At 44.1% G+C, this 24386-nt stretch overlaps 1 protein-coding gene across 11 annotated transcripts in view; it reads right to left on the bottom strand.

Moving 5' to 3' along the window:
* Positions 1-24386, bottom strand: part of PRKN (parkin RBR E3 ubiquitin protein ligase) — a 1235051-nt gene that overhangs the window by 911648 nt on the left and 299017 nt on the right. Inside the window, exon 1 of one of the 11 annotated variants that reach the window (XM_053295263.1) lies at positions 7967-8044. The exons of the other annotated variants lie outside the window; for them this stretch is intronic. The gene's annotated coding sequence lies outside the window, so the exon portion shown is untranslated. Of the gene's footprint in view, positions 1-7966; positions 8045-24386 lie in introns of those variants that run through there. 11 annotated transcript variants of the gene reach the window in all.

Consider the following 24386-nt stretch of genomic DNA (forward strand, 5'->3'; position numbering starts at 1 on the left):
GGGTTGTATTTCAGGAAACTGGGATGAAGACTGCCTAAATCAGTTATGCTGCTGCTCAGGCACAGAGAAGAGCGTCAGCAGCTCCCAGCTTCCACAGGCGACAAGGAGGGATGTTCATTCTGGCTGCCACCAACTTTATTCAAGGCAAAGTTGATGGCTCAAATGTTATATGGGGCACAGCTGGGACCCTAAGCTAATTATTCCCTCCTGGAGCGGGTCCAAGCTAGGTTCTTAAGAACATTATTTCTGACCCCCAAATGTATTTCTAATGCTACTCTGAGATTGGAATTGGGTGTTATCTCAATAGAGGCCAGAGCTTGGTATCTAATACTAATAATAAACTGGGCAAGAATCAACTTATTGCCATCTGGTCTCCTTCCCTTGTTATTATTGGATAGGCACTGCTCGAACTGGTGGGAGAACTGTGTCAGGAAACTCTTTACCTATGGTCTTTCACCTGAGGCAATCTTCTCTGTGGGTTTGGTCAGGGCCAAAGAATTTATTAAACGAAGGATCAGGGATACTGAATTTCAGAAAGACCTGTCAAGGACTTCTAGGATATTCCACCTGCTCACTGGTGCGATGAGAACTCGCCCAGAAGATTATCTATTCCTCCTTACTTTCCCTAAACATATATGGGCCTTCTTGAGGGCCAATATGAATGCCCTCCCTTTGGAACCTTTGGCTGGCAGATATAGTAGAATTCTAATTGAGCCTGTAATATTGCCCCTGTAACTCTGATGAGATTGAGTCAGTTGCACATGTGCTCCTGCGGTGCGTTTTTTATATAGAACTTAGGCAAAGGTTAATTGACCCTCTTCTACATAATCTGCCAGGTTGATCAGACTAATTCAACATAAAATATTTGCTAATAGATGCAAATTCATCTATCACATACACAGTTGCAAAATTCTGTTCTGCAATATGAGTTCATCACACTCTGCTCACTAATGGTTAGATCCAGTGTACAGTTATGTTATTAATATGGCTATGTTTAAAGTTGTATATTGTTTTAGATATTGTGCTATTGGTCAAAGACCGTAAAAAAGACTGCCTGATGGACTGTGGTGTTCTTCAGTTAATCTAACAGTAACTGACAGCTACAGAAGGAGAGGAAGGAACAAAGAATATTTTTATTCTGTGTTATGGTGGCTCCAGGGGAGAGAGGAAGGGATTCAGATCTGTAGTTTGGACAGAAAAGAACTAAGACCCGCCAGGTAGCCAGTCCCTTCAGCTTCTATAGTTTATTATTTTATTCCTAATTTCCTCAACAACTCACTGGACAGATTGTGTTGTACTAAATAAACATTATGTATTTATTATAATACTGAAGCTGTACTGTTACCAGACTCACTCACTTCCCCATTTGGGGGGTATACCTCCTAAACTCAAGCCTCAGCCATTTTCTCTATATATATTTTGCTTGGAAGAGAAACTCTGGCTGTATTCCAGGTAAAATGTCATTCTGGCAAGACATTTTCCTAAAAGGCACTTCTCGGGTTCATATGCTGGTAATCTCCAGACTTGACTACTGCAATGCACTCTGTGCAGGGCTGCCTTTGCATGTAATCTAGAAACTGAATGTGGCAGCCAGGCTGGTCTCTGGGTCATCTCAAAGAGACCATATTACTCCTATATTAAAAGAATTACACTGGCTACCAATAAGTTTCCAGGTAAAATTCAAGGTGTTGGTTATAACCTACAAAGCCCTAAATGGCTTAAGCCCAGGGTATTGAAGAGAATGTCTTCTTCACAATGAACCCCATCACCCACTGAGATCTTCTGGAGAGGTTCGTCTGCAGTTGCCACCGGCTCATCTGTTGGCTACATAGGGATGGGCCCTCTCTATTGCCGCCCTGAAACTGTGCTTGCTGCTGAAATAAGAGCTTCCCCATCTCTGACAACTTTTAAAAAGTCTCTAAAGACACATTTATTCACCCAAGCTTTTTAACTAGACATGTGGCTTTAAATTTTTTTAATGTTTTAGTTTCTGTTTAAAGTTGTGTTGTGTTGTTGCAGACCGCTCAGAGATGGAAGTTTGGGGCAGTATACTAAATAATCAATCAATCAATCAAGGACCGGCAGCAAGCCAGAGCAAATGCCTCACTAATTGAATTAGAGCATCAGCAGGAGAAATGCAGAACAGACTAAGGATGTGCACTGAACTGGATTGCCCAGTTCAGCTCAAATCCAGACTGGATTCAAGCCGCCCTGGGTGGCTCAGGCTCTATCAAGCCTGGGCTTGGTCAGTTTCGGCCACTGAGCCGGCTCGAGGGGCACAGCAGGGATACTTGTAAAGGAGAATCCAGCAAGGATTCTACCCAACTATTCCTCCCCATTGTTATCAGAATTAAGCCTGTATATGCCAGAATGTGTGATGTTCCCTCCTCCCTTCTCTTTGTCAAGATGATCGCTCCAGCAGTCTCCCTTTAATAACAAATCCTTTGTCAAGGAGCATACAGGAAGAAGCCACTCAGAAACAACCTAAATGATACCCAATAATTTATACCTTAGAAGCAAGAATCCCTAAACTCAATCAAAGATTATCCAAGGATTGGTTTCTGCCAGCCTCAAGTCAACATCCCAGGATATGTTTTGCCTATAAGAACCCCCTTCAGACATGGAATCACGCTCTCTTTTTGCCATCTAGTCCTTTTGCCAGAGTTTTTGCCAATTGCAACTATTTTTGCTGGTGAGGCTTTTGCCTGCTGCTCCTTTTTCCAAGCTTTATGCTTGAGCTCCCCAAAGAGAAGGATCCCCACCGCTAAATTAAGGTAGCTGTGACAAACACCTTCTCTCTCTCGCTCTCTTTCCTTTCACCCTCAAGCCTCTATCCCCCTTCCCAGTATAGGTGCCTAACCAACCAACCAACCATTTTTTTCATTTCCTGTACCCTGATTATCCCTCAATAAAGCAACTTTGTTTTCCAAGTCACGTCTTCATCCTCTTTCTTTCCCCTTTCAATGTGTCCACTTCACAGCCCCTGTTCCGCACAGCTCTTAAGGTATTCTATTGCTGTTCACAGATATGCACCCATTTGATGCTAATTTCCCCCACTTGAGCCAGAACATAGTCATGGAAGGTGGTAGCTGACACATCTCTCACAGACCCAGTAACAGTACGTGCAGTGCAAGGCCAATCAGAGGGAGGCCCAGGAGAGCCATTTGGCTTGTGTGTCAAGGTCAAATGGGGCTTCAAATTTAGACACTTGTTAATTTTTTGGCATTTGATAATTTTTGTAACTCATTTTTGTGTGACATCACTTTTTATTTTTATTATGGAGAAGGCCCTCAAAAGTTGGAAGTAGTCCGGGCCTCACTGGACCTCCGAGAGGGCCAGCATACATATCCAGTGTTCCCAAACTATATCCAAGCCTGCTTACCACCTACCACAGGAAGTGTAATTACTTATTTAGGATATTTAGAGACTGGTGGCAGTGGAGTTATACCAAGTAGACTAGGGTGTCAAAAGGGTTGTGTGAAAGCAAAACCCTTTACAGGCACCCATAATTTTGTTGAGAGGATAGAAAAGAATTCCTTTACTTCATTTTGAGAGGCTTGTATCTGGAAAGTTTCCTTTCTTCACTTGTGCTGGGTTGTACAGAGGGAAAACTGCAGGCTCCCCACCTTGCCTAGCAGAATAGAGGGGTCTGGCAGGAAAACTATTATGCCTTTTACTGAGCCCAAAATTTCCCACTAAAAGAGGCCTGTCATGGCTCACACCTCAACTCCTGCAATAGGAAAAAGCAGCAGCTGGAATTACTTCAGCTTCCCTGAACTCACTGACCCCAGTCTTCCACAACTGCAGGAATTGGCTGCTGGGCAGACTGGTGAATGATTCTTCCCTGAATATTCTGGCTGCACTCCTCACAAATACTCTTAATTAGGGGTGTGAACAGAACCAGTTTTGGTGGTTTGGTTCGAATTTGAACTGAATTCAAACCAAACTACCAGTTTATAAGCCAGTTTGGTTGAACCAGTCAGTAGTCCAGTCCATTCAGTCGAACCAGGTTTATCCAGTTTGACCCGCTTTGAGGGGCTCTGCTTGTAAAGGGGAATCTGGTGAGGACCTTGCCTTTATAAGGGTTCTAAGATCAGCCGGGGGACAGGGAGAGGCACCTTACCAGCTTTGGCAGAAGCAGAGCAGCAGTGGTGGTGCACCACCACCGCTGAAGCTGGTAAGACGCCCTCTCACTGCCCCCCTCGGCCACCCTTAGAATAATTTTAAATGTAGGATTCCCCTTTGCTTCTAAAGGGGAATCCTCACCAGACTCACCTTTACAAGCAGAGACCCTGAAACTGGGTGAAACTGGTCTGTATCAGATGGAGATCGGTGGAGTTTGAACTTGAGCTGGCCGCCCTTTTTTTATTTTTTGGCTGATCTGGTTTGAGTTTGAAGCAGTTGAACCAGGCCAATTCAAATAGAACTTGGTTCTATTTGAATTGGTTCAGCACATACTTACTCAACGTATTTGCCTAAGATTTCTTTGGCCTTGACCGATTCTTTGCCTGTCATGGTTGTTCCTAGTCCTGAATGTTCTCATCTCCTCTCTGGCCTAGACTCAATCTTGTCTAATTTTAGGGATGTGCGATTCAATTTAACCTCAAATTGATTTTGGTCAAGTTGGGGCAATTCGGTGATTTGACAGAGAATCACCCTCAAAATAAAGGGCCCAATTCAGGGTAAAAGATAATCACCCCCGATCTGACTCAAACCAATTCGGGTCATTCAAGAGCCATTTTGATGCATTTTTCGCTGGAAAAAACAGGCCTCAAAACAGTGCTTTATTCCAGGGAGAGCAGATCTACCAATTGGGGTCAGCAGGTAGACCAGCCCTCCACTCCCGACTTAACGTGTTAATCTGCCTCAGAGGACTGGTCCACCAGGTAGACCAGTCCTCCGAGGTTGGCAGCTGCACTAAGTCTAGAAAAGAGGGCTGGTCTACCCACTGACTCCAATTAGTAGTCCAGCTCTCCCTGGGGAAAAGCACCATTTTGAGGCCCATTTGTCCAGCAAAATGAGCCTCAAAATGGCACTCGAATCACCTGAATCAATTCAGGTGATTGGAGAGTGAATCATCGAGACAGACAGCCAAGCCGGTTGTTTTCGATGAATCAATTTGATTATTCTGCTATTCAATTGGAGTTAGAATCTAATCGCAGAATCTGATTCGTGCACACCTCTATCTAATTTTGCACAGCTCTTTACAACATATGTTTCTACAAAAATTCTGTAACCATCATTCATAACCCAGATTCATTTGCTCTATCCCTACATAGATTAATAATCCTTTTTGTACAACTTATGAACAAGTTTTTAAACTAACTCAAATTTTTAAAAGATATATTGCCAAATAATAATGCAAGAAACTGCAATTCTAGAACAACACAGAAGAACAGGAAGAAAAAGAGTTGTTCTGAATAGATAAAATTTCTGATTATAGTTAAGCTAAATTAACTACCATCTGTTAGTCACTATATTGTTAGCCGCAAATGACCAGGAAACAAGTTATGCACATAGCAAGATTCATGGCTTGGTGTGTACATCCTTGCTGGGATAAATAAAAATATGGTCTACAAGTTAGTTATTCTGAAAGGCAGGAAAGTTAATTAAAAAACAGAAACCTAGATAATCTTTGGTTCTGGCCCACAATAGCAAAGAAGAAATTTCAACTGTAGATACCTCAGGGACAAATTCAACTTTAAATTAAAAACAGTAAATATTATGGACATTCCAGTGAGCTTTAGGAAACATTCCTTGAGGTGTGAGGTTGTTTCAGAGCACACCAGAGCAAAGGAAAACGTCTTTGGGTACTTTTCTATCACCAATATATGACATTCAGAGTTCAGTAGGCTAAGCATCCACAACCCTACATCACCCAACAGGAGTCTTAGTGTAATACACAGTTATCAAATGCATAGAGTAGCCTGTTCATAGGCTAATTCTAGCTAGGGATGTGCATGGAACGGTGGAGGCGTGGTTTGACGCCGAGTGGGGTATTGCTTTAAGGGAGGGGGGTTGTACTCCCACCACTTTCCCCCCTCTGGCACTCCATTTTTCTGCAATGTTTTGGGTGCGGCAGCATTCCTCCCTGCCATCCCTGCCCCCGTTGTGTGCAGGAAATAGCGGAAGTAGCCGCCGCTCATGCTCCCGCCACCATGCACATCACACGTTGTGATGTGTGACACGCATGGCGGATGCGCACACGGCGGTGGGCACATGCACAGCAGCTACTTCCACTATTTCCTGCAAACGACGGGGCAGGGGCAGCAAGGAGTAATGCTGCCACCCCCAAAACTTTGCAGAAAAACAGAGCTCTGGAGGGGGGAAAGCGGCGGGAGGGGTAAGTACAACCCCCCGCCCTTAACGCGAGACCCCCCGGCATGGAACCATGTTCAAACAGTTTCGGAGACCTCTAAAATGGCCTCCAGACCAGTTCGGGCACATCCCTAATTCTAGCTATGTGAAAGCAATTTCAAACCATCCCTGCAAAATTGGCCATGAAATTTCAGTCCAGGTAGAAAATGAGCCCAACCCCTATATATAATGATGGCAAATGGAGGATTTAAAAAGGTCATATCCCCCATTTATTAAGGAAACAAAGTATTCAGGCAAATCAGTGACCATAGTTTTCAAGATAATCCAAAAGATATTTTTCATAGTCATGGTGAGAACCCAACTGTAATGCGTAGCTCTGTTTCGTTTAAAAAAGGGGGGGGGATGAAGAATACAAATACCAAAAAAATACAAATACACCTGGAGTTCATAGAAACACAAAGCAAAAAGGGCTCAGTCATAGAGAAGTAATTACTGATCTGTTTCTTCTAGAACTACTTCACAATATTATAAGCTTTGAGAGAGAGGAAAACAGAAACTTGTACTCTTATCTGCCTGATAATGCATACAGCAGATTAGAGATAAGGTGTAAGGAGTATTGGAAAATCTTTATAGAAGTATTAGCATTGCTTCAGAAATTGTGGATTCTCATCCAGCTAGATGGATAATTCCCCTTCAGGAAGTGAAATCCTCCTACAACCAGGGAACACGAGTCACATACAATTAAATAAATACAATTTTAAGACTTTGTTGTGTTAAAAGATATTACTCAAAGGCTAATCCCAAAGCAGACTATTTCTTTCCTTTTGTATTAATTGCCTAAGGACAAAAAATGATCAATATTACTTACAAAGAACTACACCTTTTACGTTATGCAAATCTCAGACCTGAGCTCTAATCTTCTAGTTAAATAGCGAGAATCATTTTTGCCTGAGGTCACTAGAATGAAACTTTAAGAGATTAAAAATAGCAGCCTTAGCCACAATGCTTTCCTCTCCTTGGAAATCAAACAACCTTTTTTGAAAGCAAAGATAAAAGAGGCCTAAATGAGACTGTGGAAATGCTTCCATTGTATTTACTATGTATTTTAGGCTGTGATTCCAAATATGTAGAGTCAAGATCCACTAAAGCCATTGGGACACAGGGCCAGTGCACACAATACTGCTGCTGAGTGAAGGCCCTCTTAAATAGCTTAATAAGAACATAAGAACAGCCCTGCTGGATCAGGCCGAAGGCCCATCTAGTCCAGCATCCTGTTTCGCACAGTGGCCCACCAGATGCCGCTGGAAGCCACAGACAGGAGTTGAGGGCGTGCCCTCTCACCTGCCATTTCTCCCCTGCAACTGGTACTCAGAGGCATCCTGCCTTTGAGGCTGGAGGTGGCCCACAGCCCTCCGACTAGTAGCCATTGATAGACCTTGTGTGGGTAGCAAGCAGTATGCTGTTTATGTGCAGAGGTTCACCTGAAGGATCCACACCACTGCAGGCCTGTCTTTTGGCAGTTGCAGTGATGGGGAGAAAATCACCCAATTCATCCAGTCAGCCATGCCCACCAGACACAAGCAGTGTATGGAGTCAGACATTGGTTGGATTTCCATGTGGCAGTAATAATATGTGCTCCAGTTCTTACATTATGGCCTGTGGTGAGCAATCCCCAGCTATGGATCAACCAGGCCTGGGCCTGGTGGCCTCCATGGCAACTGCACCAAGTCTGGTAAGCAGCAGGAGCCTGGTAAATGGTTGCAAGGCCCAACCTGAAAGCCAATTAAAAAAAAAAATTATGAGGAAAAAATTTCAGCTCTTTCTGAGAGGAGGGGATTCGTGGTTCAATTGAGTTTGGTATTGGGCTTTGGGTTTGTTTTTCTGTTCTTTTCTCAGGAAGCTGGAGAGGCAGCAAAAAGAGGTAGTGGAGAACCTCATTATATGCGGATTCTATATGTGTGGTTTCACATGTTCACGGGTGTCTAATTGACACCCAATTTCAGTATCCATGGATACTAAAGGGTTAAAACCCATGTACCCACAGTTCCGGAAGTGACTGCTGAGGTCACTTCCACCCTCCATTTTGTTAGTAGGAGCCATTTTCTGGCTCGTTTCTTTGAGGAAAACTCATCTTTTCTTGCTATTTTATGCAGTTTGGGGGGCATCTGGCATTCTGGGGGGCATTGCTGGGCACAAGAAGGGCACAAGGAGATCCCACAGAGCAAGGGAGAGTGTGGTATTTTTTTTAACTGTTTTTTCTCTCTTTTCTTAATACAACAAACATTTTCAAGTGATTTTCCCCCCCGGTTTGGGGGACATTTTGCGGTCTAGGTGGGCATTGCTAAGCAGAAGGAGATTCCATGGAGCACACTACAGTAGTTTTTGCTGTGTGTTTTTTTGTTTTGTTTTTTGTTTTGCTGTTTTTTGGCTTCTTTACAGCTTTTTTGAGCATTCTGGAACCTAAACTCCCTTTCTCCATAGGAATAATGCCTCGTTTCTCACAGTTTCATTACATGTGGTGGTAGACAACAAACGGAACCCCCACAAGTAACAAAGTTCTCCTGTACTAGAGTTCACTGTCTTGTTCTGAATCTTTCTCAGTGGTACTGAGAGGACTAGCATGGATGCCTGCGGTGTGTAGGGCTCTTCATGGGAGAATAGGTAACATAGAAATGGGGAAAGTACTTAGTAAGAAATTGTGTTAGGTTGTTTATTTTCTTTTCTGTGTGCCTGTGACTCAGTAAGCTGACTCTGATTTCCTACTCAAAACTTGTTATTTTTCTGACCCATTAGCCATATTTATTTGAATAATAAAATCTGTTTAATATTCATAAGTGTAGCTTATGTGGGCTCTGTGAGAAGGGTTGGGTGCCTTATGAGATGTGGTTCCTAGGGGTTACAAATCTCTTTTCCCCAGAAGATATTTCTGAATATTTCCAATTGGACAGTAGGTGGTCTGGGATTCCTGTTCTGTTCAACCCAGGGTACCAAAGGGGAAGGGGAATAAAGAACCTATCCCCACTAGAATAGGTAGTGGCAGCAGATATTACCAGCCTGGAAGACATCTCCTTTTAGTGGGAGTTGGTCCTTCAGACACCTTGCACCCAAGCAGGGGTCAACCCAGAAGGTCTGGTGGTGTGTGTGTGGTGGGGGGAGCAACCTCGCTACATGGCCACTGTCCAGAAAGCTATAGTTTGCATGTGCATACCCTATAAAATTCACAGCACATGTAAATGTGTGTGCACATCCAATAGGGGAATTATTTGCCCATTTTCTCTCTAGCAGCTATGTCACTGAAGTGACAAACTCCATTTTATAAACTCCTTCTAAAATTCTAGATACAGTGGCAGAGTGAGATTTCTAGAGTATAAAATGAACAGTCCTAAGCATGGTTAAAACCAAAACTCATCCAAACTTGGCCATGCAAGAAGGCATGTCCCATTTCACCTTCAGTAACTAGAAATAGTTCCTTCTACCTCCCTTGGCATGGAGTTTTTAAGCTGTCCCATTACTTAATATGGAGCATGACATGATTTCCAAACCAATAAGAACCCTCATGTTTACTTCATGTAGAATGGGAAATCCATAGGCAGTTCATTGTCTCTCACTGCTCCAAGTGAGTAAAAATGTGCCACCTCACCCCATTGCTGGCTCCACCCCCTGGATGAGCCTGGTGCTAATACAGACCTGCCACTCCTTGTCAAACCCATCCACACTGATACCACTCTAATTCCTCCTCGACTTTCAGGTGCATGCTGCTAGAGTGCACTGCTACTTATTGTATAAGGCTGTCAGCCTCTGTCTCTTGCTGCAGCCATGCTCTCCCTTCCAGCGCCAAAGCAGACAAGCTGTGCTAACACAGAGATGGTGGAGATGGGATGTGGCACATGAGTGGGATGCAGTGGCAGGCAGGTGAATGAATCCTACAGGAGGGAGCCTGCACTCACTGCCTTGTAGCGCACTCACTGCCTGAAGTCATCACCTCTTCTTGCATCATAATCCCTCTAATAGGGATTCCCAGACATTGCTGACTACAACTCCCAGAATCCCCAGCCAAAGGCCATTGCAGCTAGGGATGCTGTGTGTGCTAGAGGGAACAGTGATCATAGGGAGTCATCCCTGGGAAATACAGCATTAAGTTTATGGAATTTATGAATTCCACAACTAGCAACTTTGTTGTGACTAGCATCAAAGATGTTTTGCTACCTCTTCAAAAAAAGAGAAGCTGGCACTAGTTCCTGTCCCCCTGCCCCATGTCCTCTTTGCAAATAGGAAACATGTTGATCCTCATAGACCTTTCTGATTAATCAGAACACTGCAAGTTCCAAAAGCTAGCATTTCTGAACTTGATTAGGAAACATGAAAAGTGGTACAAAGGCAGAAGTGGCTAATACAGATGAAACAGATAATACAGAAGTGGCTAATGATAGTGGCCCACGCTCTGCCAGCCCAGATCCTGGGAGACTTACGTATTGTTGGGGTTTATGATTATTTATCTTTCCCTTTAGGGAAAGTGCAGAGTAATTTAGCAGGGTGCTGGGAAAGCATCAACTTAAGTGTGGAGTTTAGTTGTTGCAACTGTTTAGGAAGACACATGGAGATCACTGTAGAATCTAAATTACTTAACTAGTTTATTGATGAAATATATTAGGATAGGAAAGACCGAATCCTATCTACTAGCTACATAATGAGGCTATTCACACACACACATGCAAAACCAGGCTAAGGGATCCCAGCCCGTTTTCGCATGCATATATGAACTGTTGCAGAATGTGGGCTGTCTGCATGTTTTCAGAACAAACACCAGAGAAAGGTTTAAGATAACTTTACTTCTGAGACAAACGCTTAGAGGTCAGTACAGAACTTGCTGACTCACACACAGAAACAGGAACAACCATGAACAGGAAGGAGAATAGAAACTCCTAGCTAGCCCAACCAGTACTAAGGAAGCTACAGTGCCCCCTCTGGATTCATAGCAGATTGCATACAAACTATACACAGGAAGTTAGGCTGCAGCTGTTGCATATCTTTCTCAAAAGCTGAAGCATTAGCCCACTAAGTCTATTACCCTTGACAGCCTACAATGCCTCTCTCCGAACAAAGGCTTTGTAAGAATGTCCACGATCATGTTCTCAGTTGGACAATACTGCAGGTCTATGAGTCCTTATTCCTGTACGTCTTTCAGGAAGTGATACTTCACAGCTATATGCTTGGTTCTAGGGTTAACTCTCTGTTTGTGCAAGTGCAATACACTAGACATGTGCCCGAAGTGGCTTCGGCGCCGATGGGGGTAGTTCTTTAAGGGTGGGGGAGGGTGCACTCACCCCTCCCACCGCATTTCCCCCACCGGCGCTCCATTCTTTTCAAGCCCTTTGGGGCGGCAGAGTTACTCCCTGCTGCCCCATTGTCCTCATCGGCTAGAAGTGGCCGGAAGTAGCGATCATGCATGGGCTTGTCGTGCGTGCCCGTCTGCCGTGGACACACGCATGATAGCTACTTCCGGCTGATGAGGACAATGGGGCGGCAGGGAAGAACGCTGCCGCCCCGAGGGCCTTGAAAAAAACGGAGCGCCAGTGGGGGAAATGCGGTGGGAGGGGTGAGTGCACCCTCCCCCATCCTTAAAGAACTACCCCTGCCAGCGCCAAAGCACCGAAATTGCCCCTGGAGCTAAAACATTTCGGAGGCCTTTATAATGGCCTCCGAAACATTTCAAGCTCACGCCTACAATACACCCTTGATTATCTTCCAAGATTTCTGTGGGTTCTGGCTACAACAACTATTGTGTCTGTCAATAGTTGTTGTAGCCAGATTACTACATTACTAGGTTGTGCAGCTGCAATGTATTCCACTTCTGTAGAAGAATGTGCTACTGAAGCTTGTTTTCTGCTGGACCAACTAACAAGACCCATCCAAGCAAAAACAGATACTGCTGGTAGATTTTCTATCAGAACTGTCTCCAGCCCAATCTGCAACCTGTTGGAAGTGAAGGACTATACGCTGTCTCTTGTCTCAATGACATGGGAGGACAGACTAGTGAGTCAGAGGGCTAGAGGGTCAAGACATTGGTCATCCCTTCTCTACTGCTCTGACACTATCCCTTTGATATGTAGATAGCTAATCTCAGGGACTTCCTTCCTTCCAGCCACTTCCTTTCTCTTCCTACTACTTCCTGTTCCTTCTACCTTGCAACATGCAAGCTCCTCTCCCCTGCACCATGTGTGCAGAGATGCAGAATCCATCCGCATTCAGATAGATAGATAGATTAGAGATCCTAACTCCTCATTTTCCTATCTAGAATGGAGTTCTCTAATAAATACCATTTATATTGATTTGAAACTATGAACTGGCTCCAAGTTACTTTACTCTCAGCATACACGCATGCCTAACTAAATTCTGCTGTGTTGTGCCTCTGTGCACTCTGCTATAATGAAAAAGGGTTTCTCTTACCAGAGAGAATTCCCAACAGGTTCTGGGAGCCCAGTATTTTGAGCTGTGTGTACTGCAACTAAAGAGTTAAGTCTGTTCCTGGAGATCCAGTGAGATCTAGCAGTGGTCACTTTGAATTGCTAATCTACAGCAGCTGCCCTTTTACAGAGCTCAGTGAGGATGGCTACTTACCTAGAGGGAAAGCTCAGGCTGATCATCCTGTACCCAGACAATTACTTGGAATGGAAAACTAGACTGAGGATTGCATTGTGAGCTGAAAGACTACAAAAAGTCACTGAAGAAGATCCGCCCCCCCCAGATAGAACCACAGCTGCTGAGAAAACTGCTAAAGTGGCGTCGCAACTCAAGGATGCAAAAGCTCAAGCTTTGATAGTGGCTTCTGTGAGAAAAAAACTATCTTTCTACCATATGTGATCTTGAGACCTCAAAGGAAATGCTAAGCAAGCTAGATTTCTTGCATATGAAAAAGGGGTGGGCATACACCTTTAACTTGAGAAAGAAAATGCAGAATCTCCAGTATAAATAAAGATGAAGGCTGTTTTGCCACACATGTGGGACAATTACGGGACTTTTTTTTTTAATTTAAAGCTGCAAGAGAGGAATTTACAGAGAATCAGAAACTGGAAGCTCTGTTCCTAAGCATGCCGCCTAGATATAGCAATATAATCGGCCATTTGGAAGTCCACACCGCTCTAAGCTTTGAGAGAGCTGTGGAAACTATCTCTTCTGAAGCAAGCAGAAGAAAAGTTTTGAATTCTTGATTTGAAGGTGAATTGGCAAATAACTTTGCTCTTAAGGCAACAATTGGTCATTTCAGAGGAAACCCAAGGTGGGGAGGGAATGCTGCAAGAGGAAACTGCATGGGCCCCCCACATTTGCATACAAAGAGGTCTGGCTCCGTTGCCAAAGGAACTCAGTCCAGAGAGAGAGGTCACATGACCGTCAGCAGGAAGACTGCTCCTGGAATGAGGCCAACTGGGACTAATGCCTTTAGATGTTTTCTGTGTAATCAATTTGGCCACAAGGTGCCGAACTGTCCCAAGAATCAGACAAAGAAAGCTGATTTTACAGAAAGAGATTCAAATAAGAATTTCAGTGTTTCCCTTTTTCAAGGAGATGGAAAATTCATATTAGACAGTGGTTCCACGATTCATATCTCAAATCGTTTGCATTTCTACACTGAATTGTTTGATATTCCGGAAGAGATTGTTCATTTGGGCAATAATACTACAATTAAAGCAAATAAGAAAGGCAAAGGACTTTTTAATTGCAAGTTATTAGATGGATCAATTAATGAATTTTCTGTGAAGGATGTTTTGTATATCCCTGACTTCTCAAGCTCCTTGCTTTCAATATCCAAGCTAGAGAAACAAGGCCGTGAACTGTATATTAGAAATATATACATATAAATATGTGTTGTTACCCAGAATGGAGAAGTCTGCCTTGTAGCTCTGAATGCAAAGGCCTGTACAGCATGCAGGAGCAACCTGTGTCAAAGGCAGACAGAGAAGGACCAGCCTGGTCCAAACCTGAAGCATACCAGCCCAATGAAGTGAACCTTGCTCAGTCATGCTTGCATGAAAACTGCTTGCAACTGTGGCATAGACACCTGGGACACAGGAGCTATGAGTCAATCCAGAACATGAAGGAAAGGGGATTAGCTGATGGCATTGATTTTGTACCATGTGACATCGTGACTAACTGCGTTTGTTGTCTTGGGTCCAAAGCAGTTAACAAGCCACTTCCTAAGCAGAGTGAAAGGAAGACCAGAAGACACCTGGAGCAGATCTACAGTGATATATTTGGACCACTACCAGCAGCCACAGGTAATTTCAAATATTTTCTCACATTTATCAATGATTACGCACAATACACGGTTGTACCGTATTTCTACTAAAGGAGAAATCACAGATGCTCGAGAAACTCCAGGACTACGTGGCCATGGCTAGCAACAAATTTGGGCAGAAGCCAAAGATCCTGTGCACAGACAATGAAGGAGAATATATGTCCTGCGCCACACAGCAGTTCCTGAGAGAACATGGAATTGTCCATCAAACCACGGTAGCTTACAATCCGTCACAAAATGGAGTCTCAGAAAGGAAAAACAGAAGCCTCCTGGGCATGGTAAGATGCATGCTTGCTGGCGCAAACCTCCCACAGAAACTCTGGGGAGAAGGCATCATGACTGCTACATACATACAAAACAGAATGCACACAAAGCCTGTAGGAACAACACCATATGAATTTTGGCATGTTCATAAGCCGTCCATGATGCATTTGCATGTCTTTGGAAGCACGGCTTACTCATAAATCCCAAAGGAAAAAAGGACTAAGTTAGGGGCTAAGGCCACAAAAGGGATTTTTGTAGGCTACTCAGCGCAATCCAGAGGCTACAGAATTCTGGATCCTGACACCAACAAGATAACCATAAGCAGAGCAGTGTATTTTGATGAGAATGAAAGAGCTACGTCTTCAGAGGGGGCCTACACCAAAGCAAGCGACCAGACCAAACACCCTGATGACTGGATTATGCTTCCTGATCTCAGCGGAATTGAGGAGGAGGAGACAGGAGATCCAGATCCAACCACGCTCAACACAGAGACCCCCAGCGATCCACCAGACACACCTGAGATAACGGAAGGGACCACAGAGGGTGAGGTGAGGCGATCAATGCGCTCAACCAGAGTTGTTCAAGCCCCAAGACTGTCCTACCTCGCGAGAATGGCGGAACAACCAGAACCCTCATCATGGGAGGAAATATCCCAGCTACCACAAACAGAAGTGGAAACAAGCTGCAGTTGAAGAACTTGAGGCTCTACAGAAAAACAAAACCTGGACTCTTACTAAGCTGCCTCAAGGAAGAAAAGTTATAGGCTGCAAATGGGTTTTCAAACTCAAACATGATGCTGATGGTGAGATTCGGCACTACAAAGCCAGATTAGTAGCGAAAGGATATTCGCAGAAATATGGAGAAGATTATGATGAAACATTTGCACCAGTGGTCAAACACACCACAGTAAGGACTATGTTAAGTATTGCTGCTAGCAAAGGAATGCATGTTGAACACCTAGACGTGAAAACTGCATGCTTGCATGGCGAACTAGAAGAGGACATTTACATGCAACAACCACCAGGTTTCTTAGAGAAAGGCAAAGAGGACCTTGTATGCAAACTGAAAAAGAGTGTTTATGGTTTAAAACAGGCTGCCAGAGCATGGAACACAAAACTAAATGATATGCTGCTTCAAGCAAACTTCAAAAGAAGTGAAGCTGATCCCTGCCTGTACAGCAAATGCAGAGATGGCAAATGGGCTTACATTTTGGCATATGTTGATGATTTGATTCTTGCCTATGAGAATCTAGATGATAGCAAGGAAATAATGCATCATCTGAACAGAGATGTGGAAGTCAAGCGACTTGGCAACATTGCACACTACTTGGGCATTCAAGTACAAAGAGAGAAAGATGGAAGTTTCCTCATCAACCAAGAACAGAAAATTAAAGACTTGATAAACCTGCTCAGACTGGAAGATGCGAATCTCACACCAACTCCAATGGAAGTGAACTACATAAAGCAAGAAGATCAAACTAAGCCACTATCTGACAACCATAGATATCGCGAAGCATTGGATAAGCTTCTATACATTAGTACACTCACTAGACCAGATATTAGTACAGCAGTTGGCTTACTTTGCAGAAAGACTGCGTCACCAACAGTCAAGGACTGGAATGTGATTAAGAGACTTGTTAAGTATCTAAAGGGTACAGCACACTTTAAGCTCAAGCTGCCAGCTAACAGTGAACCAAAACTAGAAGCATACGTAGATGCAGACTGGGGTGGAGACCTATCAGAAAGGAAATCCACCAGCTGTCACATAATTTTCTACGGAGATGGAGCCATAAGCTGGTCAAGCACCAAGCAAGACATAACAGCATCATCAACCACTGAAGCAGAATATGTACCAGCTGCACAGGGCTGTCACGAGATACAATGGCTGTGTCAACTACTGAAAGATCTAGGTATAGATATACCACATCCCATACCAATGTATGAAGACAACCAAAGCTGCATTCAACTCTCCAAACAAAACGATGTAAAGAGGCGTACCAAACATATTGATGGGAAGTATCATGAAGTGAGAAGTCTGCAAAAGGAGGGACTAATCAAGCTGATCTACTGCCCAACAAATGAAATGCTTGCAGATCTACTCACTAAGCCACTACCAAGACCCTGCTTTGAAAGGCTGAGAGAGAAAATGAATCTTGTGAACTGAGTCACAAGACATCGAGAGGGGGTGTTGGAAGTAAAGGACTATACGCTGTCTCTGGTCTCAATGACATGGGAGGACAGACTAGTGAGTCAGAGGGCAAGAGGGTCAAGACATCCCTTCTCTACTGCTCTGACACTATCCCTTTGATATGTAGATAGCTAATCTCAGGGACTTCCTTCCTTCCAGCCACTTCCTTTCTCTTCCTTCTTCCTGTTCCTTCTACCTTGCAACATGCAAGCTCCTCTCTCTGCACCATATGTGCAGAGATGTAGAATCCATCTGCATCCAACTAGATAGATAGATTAGAGATCCTAACTCCTCACTTTCCTATCCTCTATAATAAAGAGCTAAAGTGTCCGCCCGTGTCCCTGCCCGTGTCTTTCTCAGCCGTTCTGAGCATGCGCGGAGCCCATGCTCAGAACGTCCGAGAAAGATATGGCCGCAGGGGCATGGGAGGCCATGTTGGCTCCCGGGCCAGGTGGAGGAGAAGCAGGGAACGGGGAGGGCAGATGCGGCAGCACATTCCTGGGCACAGCGTTCACCGAGCGGAGAGCTCGGGGCTTTGTCCTCCTCCAGAGGAGCCGACACATGGAAGGGCTGTAGGGCCCTCCGATCAGAAGCGGGTCCCTCGGAAATGGAGCCTTCGAATGGAGCGCCCACGTGAGCATTCTCCATTGAGTCGAACGGCAAAACAAAAGTAAAAGCAACAAAAAATGCCAAAACACAGCCGAATTAAGAACACAAACTGAATTTAGAGTAGCCAAATAAAGCAAACACCGATTTCTCTCGCCGCCCGAGGGCCAACACAAAAAGACACTCACAGCCACATTGCAGGACGAAACGGCAACAGCAGCGGCCACGGCCGACGCCCCCCCGCTCGCCCAGCCGCCCGAGAGCCAACACAGAAAAAAACACTCACAGTCGCAGCCGAAACGGGCCGCAGATAATAGCAGCGGCCACAGCCGATGCCCCCCCCCAGCCGCCCGATTCCAGACCAGGAAAAGCCCCCCCTCTAAAACGGCCAAGGGCGGTCCCAGGGAAGGAAAGCCAGAGAAGCCACATGGGGCGAGGGGTGCGTTTGTGGCAGCAGAAATCCTGTGTGTGCCCCTTAGCCAGCCAGGAGACTCCAGGATGGCGGGAGGGCGAGCTACGGGCTTGCACTCTGGGGAGGAGGGAGGGAAAGGGGAGGGAGAGGGGGAGGAGAGAGGGGCGGAGGGAGGGAGAGGGGAGGAGGGGAGGGTTGAAAACAAGAGGGTGGGGTGGGAGGAAGGAAAAGAGATACACAAGTGTGGGTCAAAAGACAGGGAGAGCGAGTAGGGGAAAACAACCAGAAAAAGCACCCCACTCCAGACCAGAGAAAACACTGGGCCCAGCCAAAAGGAGGACGATGCGGGTCAGCCAGAGGAAGCGGAAATAGGCCAAACCAAAGGTCCACTAGCTAACATGGGCCAGGGACTGAGAGAGGAAGGCAAAGACAGAGAGAGAGAGAGAGAGAGAGAGAGAGAGACAGACAGACAGACAGACAGACAGACAGACACACGACAATAGAAAGATGGAAAGAAGGAAAAAAGGAAGGAGAGAAAAGAGAGAGAAGGGAAGGAAAAGGACAAGAGAAACAAGGAGGGAGGGAGGGAAAGTAGGAAAGAGAGAAGTAAGGAAGGAAGGAAGAAGAAGAAAAAAGGAGAAAGGAATGAGAGAGAAGGACAAAAAAAAGGGAGGGAGGAGCAGCCAGCCCCAAAGAGCAAGCCCGTTAAAGAAAGAAAAGAAGAAAAGAGAAATAAAACAGAAAGATGAGAGTGAGAAAAGGTGGAAGAAAGGAAGGAAAGGCGAGAGAGGGAGAGGAAGAGAGAAGAAAGGAAGGAAAGGAAACAGAGGAAGAGGGAGAGAAAAGGAAGGAGTGAAAGAGAGAGAGAGAGAAAGAAAAAAGTAAAGGAGGGCAAAAGAGAGAGGGAGAAGGAATAAAGGAAAGAACAACAAAAAAGGGTTCTAGCGCCCATTATTTTAACGGGCTTAAAAATACTAGTCTAGAATAGAGTTCTCTAATAAATACCATTTATATTGATTTGAAACTATGAACTAGCTCCAAGTTACTTTACTCTCAGCATACACGCATGCCTAACTAAATTCTGCTGTGTTGTGCCTCTTTGCATTCTGCTATAATGAAAAAGGGTTTCTCTTACCAGAGAGAATTCCAAACACATCCACATTTCCAGTTAGGTTGCATTCAGAAGTTGCTAGAAGTCATAGCTTAAGGTGCAAAGTTCCTTTTGGGCAACGTATCACCCATTTCACTGCAAGAGCCCCTGGTGGCGCAGTGGTAAAACTGCCGCCCTGTAACCAGAAGGTTACAAGTTCGATCCTGACCAGGGGCTCAAGGTTGACTCAGCCTTCCATCCTTCCGAGGTCGGTAAAATGAGTACCCAGAATGTTGGGGGCAATATGCTAAATCATTGTAAACCGCTTAGAGAGCTCCAGCTACAGAGCGGTATATAAATGTAAGTGCTATTGCTATTGCTATTCCAGTCCTTCTGACTTGGTCCTTAGACCTTCCTGCATAAGATCCCAATAGCTGTTGCAATGTTGGGTCATGTGACAGTGGCAATGTATAACAATTTCCCAATAACTTCTCTATATTGTTGGTTGTGCATCAACAATGTACTCTGTTCTTTGCTCTCCTTTAAGTAACTGGTTTCCATGGGAGAACTTACTGCCTTTGCATCTTTCATTCCGAAATTCTCTATTATTTCTTCTATTTTGCAGCTTTGACTAAGGAGGTAGCTCCCATCACCTTCTCTCCCTATCTGTATTCCCAATACAGCATGTTAAGTTTCTCAGCTCTCTCATTTCGAATTGCTGATTTAATGCTTCCATTATTCCACTGTCATCACCTTCTTGTTCAAAACAAATCAGTAGGTCATCCACGGAGACCAGAAGAAAGATCTGATTGTCCACTTTCTTTGAGTATAGGCAAGGATCTGCTTTACTTCTGGTGAAGTTTTTATTTATAAGCATTCCAGGCCCTTGATGCCTTTTATTTATTTATTTTATTTATTTTTGCATTCCAGGCCCTTGATGCCTGTTTAAGTCCATATATGCTCTTGTGCAACTTACATACAAAGTCAGGTTTTTCTGTATTTTTGAAGCCTGGCGGCTGTTCCATATAGATTTCTTCTTTAAGTTTGCCATGGGCAAAAAAGGGTGTTTTTACATCTAGGTGTTTGACTCAGTGGGGGAGAGGGGATCCCAATAATGCACTGCACACTTGCACGGTGCATTATTAGAGCTCCAAGGGGGGAGGTGATGCATGACAGCATGCAGGGTGGACGCATGGCACCTTGCCCCTCGGAGCTGCAGGGAGCAGCTGCTAGTCATCTGGGCGGGTGATCCTCCCACCCAGGAAAGCAAGCACGATCATCTCGGTGAGAGTAAGTGTAACCCACTCTCCCCGCAAACTGCCCTGGAGCTCTTCTCACTGATCGTGAGAAGAGCTCCAATGAATAGATGCGGGGGGAGAGGTTTCCATCTTCTCTCTAGGAGGAAAGGAAGAAGACTGACTCAACTCAGCAAGCACTTGAGCAGTCAAAGCAGGGTCACAGAGTAGAGGCAAGCAGGGACAGGTATGGAGACGCTCACTAACTACTTCTATTCCCAATGCCCCTTGTGGTCATTAGGATAGTTGGTGCAAATGGTCGATGTCACTGGAACTCTATCTCCAACACCTACCAACACCTGGGCCAACGATGTAGAAGAGAAAAGAGTGTGCAAATACAACACTAGGACAACTCTGTTTGCTGGTTACAATATCCAAGATATCACATCTGGACCATAGATAAAATGAAGGAGAATTCTCACTGTAATTTAATTACCAACTTTGAATGCTGGAATAAGTTGTTTTCATACTAGAAACCACCAAAATGTAAATATGTTACTGTGCAATTTAATTCCATTTCTTTCATCATTTTTTCCCATGGTAAGATTTAGGAAATCTGTTCTAGATATGTATCTGTGGAAAGGCAAAATTAATTCCTAAACATGAAATCTAAATATAGAATGAGAATTTTGGCTGGAAAATCATTCTGCCAGTCCCAGTATGCATTTCATAGTCCACTGTAACATATTTCAAATGAGACGCTTCTAAGTATTATATCCAAAAAGCCTCTCCTGTCCTTAAAACATCAAGCCACCCATCTGGTAATCATTTTTCTGCCAACTGTTAAGCACTGAACTGACAGACACTCACAACAAAATGTTCATTCTCTTTGTTAAAAAAAAAAAAAAGACAGACTATTAAAAGGAGGAAATGATTGATGCCTGCCATTTCATCAGTGGTGTCTTCGATTTTCCATTCCAATTGATTGTTCAAACATTGCCAAGCCAAATATTTCAGAGAATAGTTAGGCAGCCAACTCAATTTTCCTGCCCAGTATGACAGAAATACTATTAGAGAAAATATCTCCTTTTGAATATGCTACACAGCACAGTATCTAGATACTGGTGAAAAGAATACACTAAAATAGCTTTACTATCAACAGGGAAAGAGTTCACTAATTCCCAGGAGGAAATGAGATTATGTTTGCATACAAGCTTACAACTTGTCTTCAATGGGCAACGTGGGACATCTTTGCTGATGTTAAGCACTCCATTTTCCCAATCTTGAGCTGGGCCTCAAGGACCAAGGAAAAGTGGGAGCATGAAAGATAAGTAATTTGTAATGGGTAAGTGAGCACAATTTGAGGTATTGCATATCATTACTGATGGCAACAGGGGTGTGTACAAACGGTTCAACCATGAATTGGTCCACCACATATTGGGCCAGTTCAGCGGTTCAATCATGAACTGGACTGGCCATCAGGAAAGGCAGTCTGGTCTGAGATAAAACTGAATCTGGACCAGTTCGCAGAGGACCAGTTCAGCAATTCAAGGATCTATGTTTATAAAAGGGAATCCGGTGAGGATTTTCCTTTACAAGTGAAGGGTAATCCTGGCTAGAAAAGGCTTCTAAAGGACGGACAGGAACAGTGAGAAGAGAACAGTCTTTAAAATTAGACGTAAGGTGTTTACTGGTCTGCTGGTGTCCGCCACTGCTCCTCAAAGCCCCCCTGGTGCAGACCCAGCGTGCAGCACTCTCCTCAGTAGCCTGTCTGCATAGAAGCGGCGGTATGGTTCCAGAACTGACCCAGCTACCATGCATCTGGCTTCCTTACATCTAGGTGCCCTCTCACCACCCCCAACAGCCGCCCTTTGGAAGCCTTTTCATGCCAGGATTTTCCTTTGCTTGTAAAAGGTAATCCTCACCGGATTCCCCTTTACAAGCATCACCCCTCAAAACTGCTTAACCGGTTCGATCAGAGGGACTGGCTGGTCAGTTCGACCAAACCAGTTGCAGACCTACGGTTTGGTCTGAATTCAGTCCAAACTGCCAAAATTGGTCCATGAACACCCCTAGGTGGCACCTCTGTTAAGGCATCAGTCTTAGGTTCCAATTTCCCAGCTTTGTGGAGCTTAAGCCAAAATGAGATAGCCTCAACTCTGCTCTTAAACTGGCAGGATTTTTTTTTTTTAAACCATCAATATAGCCATGTTCCACTCACTCAGAATCACAGGGCCGCTCATACTTATAGATGAACAGACTGAGGGGAGATTTTACAACAACCAACAACAACATAAAACCAAGGAGGACAGAATGAAATGCAGAGATAAAATGTGAGCATGTGTGAGCTTGGAATGGGTGTATGATTTGGGAAGCAAGAACTCTAGGGGAAAATCTGCCAGATACTCTACATGCAAAATACTCTGCATGCAAAATTAGCAGCAGACAGGAGTTCAAAGCAACAGTCCCATGTAGGCTTCACAGTGTCCTTCCCCCAGTGATTGGGTACTGCAGCTCTTTGTGGCAGCATCAAACAAAGACTTATGACAGGGGTTCTCTATGTGTTTCAAGTGCTGCCTGATGCGTTTGCAAAGGCAATGGCCAGCAGGGATGACAATCATCATAATTTTTACTCTCCTCATTCTCTTCAGTTTAAATTGCTACCTAGTTCTGTATTTCAGCCTCATCACAAACAACAATAGGCAATAGAAACAATAGGCAAAATAAATGTTTTTCAACTTCATTTTTCTTAATAGAATAATTAATAAATATAAATATAAATATAAATATAAATATAAATATATAACACGCTAAGGCAATGCACGGAACACTAGAGTATATTGGAGTGGGTATGGCCTTTTATAGCTGCAGCAGTGTGGTGGGAATAGTGGTCGAGATGGCGGCAAGGACTCCTCCAAGCTGCCTGCCTCCCAAATGCTCTGAAATGGCCCAACCTGGCATTTGGGAGGAAGGCGGGCCCGAGGAAGGAGCTCTTGTAGCTGTCTCATCCATCCAGGTGGAGACAGTGGTGGTAGCTCCTTCCTCGGGCCTGCTTTCATCTCAAATGCCAGGTCGGGACATTTCCATGCCATTCCAAGGCTTGAAACGGCCCGAAAACGGCCTGACTTTGCATTTGGGAGGAAGGTGGGCTCGAGGAAGGAGCTCTCGCCACTGTCTGTACTAGCGAACAGATGCTCTGTGTGGGTAAAGCTATTTTTAATTAATATATTTAGTTAATACAACTAAATGCATATTCGGGATAGATGGATGGACAGATAGGCAGAGAATCAAGCAAATAACTTGTATTGGAACATAAACAGTAGTTAACTGTTAACCATATCAGTGGTTCACCTGAATCTACCCCAAGTTCCAAAGATAGATCCCTAGTTTTAAAGATGATCATACAATTATTTCAGCTTCCATGTTTTATCCCGTGGCATTGGCAAAAAAACAACAACCCAAGAAAACCACCATGATGTTGGTACAGGTTTATAACCACTATCATAATTTTAATTTGTGGTAGGAAACCCAGAAAATATCCAAAGGTCTTAACACATTCCCTTGTAAAGCCTACTAATCATCAATGGCTCCTTCAGCCATATTTGTTCATATCTACATATAAATGAGGCACCTTCAACTTCAAACTCTTATGCTGTCACATTACAAGGACATCTGAAAGTCTACCAAAAATTGAATCAGTAATTGATACCGTTATAATGCTAAAATAATTTGACCCATGTTCTCATGAGGCAAAAATATAATCTGAAAAGAAATCAGCCTATGGGGCAATAAGCCAAAGTGAGACATTTCTAAACAAAATTAACCAGCACTGTTGTTGCTAATTCAATCAGCATTTCTAGGCTTTCTTTAGTTTCACTATGATAAAAAGTAATAAAACATGAATACTCATACATTTATTGAATGGCCAGAAGCTAGGAAATATGTTTCATTCTTCTCTTAAGAGAGTTTACAGAGGCATTT

The sequence above is a fragment of the Hemicordylus capensis genome, chromosome 1 (assembly GCF_027244095.1).
Source record: "Hemicordylus capensis ecotype Gifberg chromosome 1, rHemCap1.1.pri, whole genome shotgun sequence".
In the NCBI taxonomy this organism is placed as follows: domain Eukaryota; kingdom Metazoa; phylum Chordata; class Lepidosauria; order Squamata; family Cordylidae; genus Hemicordylus; species Hemicordylus capensis.